The sequence below is a fragment of the Suricata suricatta genome, chromosome 8, assembly GCF_006229205.1.
Source record: "Suricata suricatta isolate VVHF042 chromosome 8, meerkat_22Aug2017_6uvM2_HiC, whole genome shotgun sequence".
Taxonomy (NCBI): Eukaryota; Metazoa; Chordata; class Mammalia; order Carnivora; family Herpestidae; genus Suricata; species Suricata suricatta.
Window position 1 is genome coordinate 51,293,924 of NC_043707.1, and position 5,824 is coordinate 51,299,747.

The 5,824-nt window shown below is 48.8% G+C and overlaps 1 long non-coding RNA gene across 1 annotated transcript in view; it reads left to right on the top strand.

The window, feature by feature from the left end:
* LOC115300417 overlaps positions 1-3,446 on the top strand; it is a 9,820-nt gene extending 6,374 nt beyond the window's left edge. The window contains exon 4 of the long non-coding RNA XR_003912638.1: positions 2,989-3,446. This is a non-coding gene — a long non-coding RNA (uncharacterized LOC115300417). The remainder of the gene's footprint in view (positions 1-2,988) is intronic.
* Positions 3,447-5,824: the final 2,378 nt, after the last annotated feature.

Here is a 5,824-nt window from a genome sequence, read left to right on the forward strand (position 1 = left end):
GTGTGCAATTCTCCGGTGCCCATCTCTGTGGAAGGGGAGCCAGGGAGCCAAAGCCTAGGAGGAAGAGCCAACTTGGAGGTCAGTGGGCAAGAATAGTACCACTGCTCATGCAGGTCAGGCCCCAGTGTGGAGATCAGAGAGCCCCAGGCATCCATGGATCGGAGGCACGGAGAGGGGAGAAAGGGCAGAGATCAGGGAACAGGGAAATGGGGCCAAAGAACCCTCTCTTGTACATAGTGCGAGAGGTGTGACTCTTTATTTTAATGCTGATATCATTACCTTTGGGCATCGCAGAGCTATCCAATAGAACTTTCTGTGATGATGGACATTTCTGTCCACTCTGTCCAATATGGTAACCACTAGCCACGTGTGCTGTTGAGTACATAAAGTATGGCCAGTGCGACTGAAGAATACAATTTTAAGTTGTATTAATTTTACTTAATTTAAATGTAAATAGCCCTTTCAGCTAGCTGCCACCCTAAGTGGACAGCAGGGGCATAGTTTCAGCTCAGGGGAGTAGGACGTGGGCTGTCAGTAACTTCCAGAATCTCCTCAGTCAAGCCTGTTCCTGGGCCCCCTGCTCCATCTCAGCTTTGCCCCATAGGTGAGGCGTGGGTGAGCAGCGAATCTAGCTCTCCCTTTGGCTTTGGGTGAATTTTGGCCTCTGAGACTCCCATTCACTTTCACCCCTGTGGGACTCTGAGACTTACGAGTGCGGCATGGGGAAGAGAGATGAATCAGAGCACTGAGCGGCCCGCAAGCATTGCTGAATCTTCACTGCCCTGGTTCTGGAGCTCAGGAAGGGGCATAGATTCTGTGTTCTTCACCCTTGGTTTGGGTAGGAGTGTCTGAGCTATTGAGGCCCAGCCAATGTGTTCTGGAAGATACTTAGGGGCAGTGTTGCAGCTCAAGGATGAGACACATAATCCCATCTGCCGTTCACTTGCTCCATACCCAGACTGTCTAAATGGTAAATGCTTTGATGCGGGCTATTCCCCTGCCTCCTGGCTCCATTTTGAGCCATCAGTGCTTTGTTCCTTTTCAGCACATCCCCTCTCCTGGTTCCCAGAGCAGCGGAGCCAGCTCTCCTTTGAAGCCTGTTGTCAGTGTCCGCCATCGTCTCATTTCAAAATGTTAAAGAACATCATCAATAGACATGGCTGTGTGCCTCCCCACCACCAGGCCTAAGGCTGCCTTGCTAGTGCTCAGAGGAACACTCAAGTCCCTGGAGTCGGTGTTCCCCTCAAGACTGCCCCTGCCCATCTCTGGCCCAGACACAAAGCTGGAGGGACAGGACCTACATCCATTCCTGCCCTCCTCTCTCGATATAATTCTTTCTCCTCTTTGTCTCTATGCTTCTTGCCTCTGGGGAGAGCAGTTTTCATCTTCTCTACAGGATCCAAGGTTGGCTGGGCCCAAGAATGGTATTTGAAGGTGGTAAGGTGGTAAGAGGGAGTTTACAAGAAAGAGATAGCGCAAAGTGTGCCTTCAGGGCCCGTGGATTGGAGTCCAGGTGGGGCCGGGTTGCTTTCTGCCCCCCATACCCAGGGTCAACTTTTCCTAGGGTCCAAGCTTCTCTCCCAGCCTCCATGTGCCTGACATGAAGCCATCCCCAAGCCCTGGCTCCAGTCCAGCCTGAGTCCCCTGTGTCCCCTGTGTGATTCCACCAGTCCCTCCATATCTTCTTAGGACAGGCACCAGAAAGCTCTTCCTAAGGGCCAAAACTAAGCCATCCTGTCCTGTGTAACATCTTCCTGTGAGCCCTCAATCATCCCTCAATAAAGCCAGGCTCCTTAGCATGATGTAAGAGGTATGTCATAACCTGATCCTCTTCTCCAGACCCACGCTCCAACCAGGCCAAGGGGATCCCCTTCTTTTCCTCTTCAGTTCACACAGGAGGTCTGATGGTCCAATGGAAGGCCTATCCCTCTAGGCACAGCCGAGATTATACCCTGTAAGCTAGCTCAAAGTTGGCTCATTTCTCTTTTATGCACGGAATGCACTTGTCCTACATCACCCTTCAGATCTGCACAGTCCCCCCACCTCTGTAGACTATACTTTGTCTCCCTAACACCAGTCAACTGGCTCTGGTCTTTCTTGGTTCTGTCAAAGCACCTATATGAGGTTTTGTGGGTTTATTCCCACACCAGCTCTTAGTACCAGTGCCCAGTTGGGCTCATTCTTATCAGCCAGTTGGATACAATGAAACTCACCCTGACCACTCACCTATGAGGCTTTCTCTCTGCCTGAAGCCAGGTTGTGGTTCCTGTCCGAGGTGACAAATGGGACAACGAATGAGGACCTACAGTTGATAGAGTTTATCCAGTGCTCTTTACATGCCACCGGGGCATGGAAAGGTGACATCTCCCATGCGTGGCATCTATCCCCAGCCCTCTCCTTCTTGAAAGATGGAGACTCAGGTGGGCTGGTATAATCTCTTTCACAGCACAGATGCTCCATAAATATTTATTGGATGATTAACTCCCAGTGCTCAGCTCTCATGATGCTGAGCTCAGCTTAAGTTTGGTTGCTGTTGTTTTCTGATCAAAGCACAAAGGATCATCCTAGGGACAACTGATGTGAACCACATCTCCCTACCCACTGCCCCATCCCCCCACCGTCTAGAGTCAGAGGTTTTAAAGCCCAGGCCGCCAGGCTCTCCCCCATCTCTGGGACTGCTCTCTTGGGACCCACCTCCCACAGCCTCCCCTGTTCCCGGGAGCAGCCAAGACTTCTTATTCACGGATGCTCCTTCTGTGCGGGGCTTTGGTGGTGGCCGCCCTTCACCACTCTGCCACTTGCTCAGCCGGGGCCCTGCCAAGTTTCCTCCTCCACACCTGCTGGTGCACCTGGCTGGGTTCTCAACCTCGCTTGGGTTCGCTTTCCCTAGTTCCAAGTCGAGCTGCTTTGCCTCTGCTCCTTTGAAGGAACACTCGCGGTGCCCGGGCCATCACCGATTCACCTTTCCTTCTCCTTCCCCTGGCGCAGGCCCTGCATCTCTCAGAGCAGCGCTGGGACTGTCATTAGCACCAACCACACTCAGCCTCCCTGAGCCTCAACGACATGGAAATGGCTTGATCTCCCTCGACTGTGCTGGGGATTCCTTGAAAACAGGCTCCAGGACTCTGCACGGCTTCATAAACCCACAGTGTCCCGCAGGACTTAGCACATGTAAATTTTAATGCCTCTTCATTGATCACCTAGAAGTGGAGGCTTATTAAGGGGGTCATGAAACTTGAGTTCTCTTCCGTTAAGACAACGGAACTTGAGATCTCTTCCATCAGGACAGTGTTTTCCAAGGTGTGTTCTGTGGGTTGCAGGATATTAATAAGTGTTACAGGATGAGAGGCCCATGACCAACTAAAGCACATTTTTAGTGCCTTTAATACGTGAATGTACATTGTAATTTGCCAAGAAAATAAAAGGAGGGGCGCCTGGGTGGCTCAGTTGGTTAAGTGTCCGGCTTCGGCTCAGGTCATGATCTCACGGTTCGTGGGTTTAAGCCCCGCGTCGGGCTCTGTGCTGACAGATAGCTCAGAGCCTGGAGCCTCCTTCGGATTCTGTGTCTCCCTCTCTCTCTGCCCCTCCCTTACTTGTGCTGTCTCTCTCTGTCTCTCAAAAATAAACTAAATAAATAAATAAATAAATAAATAAATAAATAAAGGAGATGGGAAGCTAGTATCCCCATGGATTAGGGCCTGCATACACAGGACTCTGAGGTACTCAGGATGGTAGAGAGCATCCTCTTGTCTTGGGTAAAGTATACAAGGCAACTGGTTCGGGCAAAGACTAGGATAAGGTCAGTGAGCAAAGCCAACTTCACAAAGATGCACTTTGGATCACAGGCTCATACAGCTCACACCAGATGGGGTACCCATTAGGTGAGGAAAGCATGAATCTCCTCACTCACAGGGTCTTGTCTCCCCCAACCCCAAGGGGAAGTGGGCCATGATCAATAGCTTAACCAGTAAACCTTCACTCAAACCACCATACACCTGAACCCAGCAGCCAGATTCCAGATAAGGAATTTCTAACTAAGCTACAGATCTAAGAATTTTCTAAGCCAGGACATATAAGCAATAGAGGAGGCTTTCTATGAGGCTGGACTGGCCATAGCCAAACACATTTGGCCAAGAAGCCACCCCCCTTTTTTTCTCAAACACCTCGTGGGATTGATGTGTCCAGAAGCACAGCTTGGTAATGTGCCTTAGAGGCACTACTAGCCTGTCTTCACCACAAGGGAGGAAGCCCCATGTGATCACCACCAGCGTTTTGTGGTCCTTTTGTTTATAAAGCACCACTGGGCATCCATCCCGCCTGTGACTCTCCTAACCCTCCCCTGCGTGGTGAGACTATTATGGCCACTGTCCCCATTGTATAGATGATAGAAAGCAGAGAGGGCACTGGGTGGAGATCCCTGAGACGTGCGTTTGACATTCTGTTCTGCCAGCTACTATTCGTGGGGTATTTACCTCTGACAGAAGAGGCTCAGTCTCACAAGGTTACTGATGGGAGGAAATGAAAATATGTGTTGGAGCCTTGTGTAAAACCCGTTCCTGCAGTGTGTACTTATTGGACTCGTGCTGTGTGGTTCTCCATTTTGAATAGCTACCGTTCGCCGGGAGACGTTTGGACACCATACATATAGTTCTTGGCACTTTCTGTATGCCATTTAATGTAACCTTCACAATAATCTTGCAGGGTTGGTTATGACAATCCCCATTCTGTAGATAAGGAAACTGAGGCTCAGAGATTTGAAATTTGCCCGTGTACGTACCTAAAGCTGCAGTCAGAAAATTTGAACTCAGTTTCATTACAAGAAAAATTCTGGGGGCACCTGGGTGGCTCAGTTGGTTAAGCATCCGACTTTGGCTCAGGTCGTGATCTCACGGTTCATGGGTTTGAGCCCCGCATTGGCTCTGTGCTGGAGCCTGTCTCTGGATTCTGTGTCTCCCTCTCTCTCTGATCCTCCCCTGCTCGCTCTGTCCCTCTCTGTCTCTCAAAAAAAAAAAAAAAAGAAAAAAAGAAAAAAGAAAACAGAAAAACTTGAACCCAGAGCCCAATCCAAAGCCTATATTCCATTCTTTTTAACTGTAGGGATCAAGATACTAGTTCAAAAAAAAAATCTAAGATTTTATTTTATTTTACATTTTTAAGTAGGCTTCATGCCTAACATGGAGATCGAACTCACAATCAGGAGTTGCATACACTACTGACTGAGCCAGCCAGGCGCCTCCCCCAAAAAAACTTTAAATAAAGCCTACCTCATAGGCAAAAACAAGCCAACACAAATTAAAAACATGCTAGTTTCAGGATATCCTCTATGTAGTTCTATATAATAAAGGGTTAACAGTAACTAATGTTAATTTAAAACACATTTTTTAATGCTTTATTTAATTTTTGAGAGAGAGAGAAAGAGAATGTGAGTGGGGTAGGTGCAGAGGGAGAGAGAGAAAGAGAGAGGAGAGAGAGAATCCCAAGCAGGCTCTGCAACTGTCAGTGAGAAGCCTGACATGTGGCTCGAACTCATGAACCATGAGATGACCTGAGCCAAAATCAAGAGTCGGAGGCTTAACCAACTGAGCCACCCAAGTGCCCCAGCTTCCATTATTTCTAAGAGAGGTGACGGCTATGAGTGAGTGCTTGCGGAACTTCTCCGTGTTTGTTATGTTTTCTTATCCCTTTCCTGGTTCCTTGTCGTCATTAGAGGGCTTTATGCATTTTAAGCTCTCATTTACTGAGTGCTATGTCCTAACAGCTTTATGAATATTAACCCACCAGGTGATCACAACAGGCTGGCTCTCGTTTTACTCTCATTTCTCAG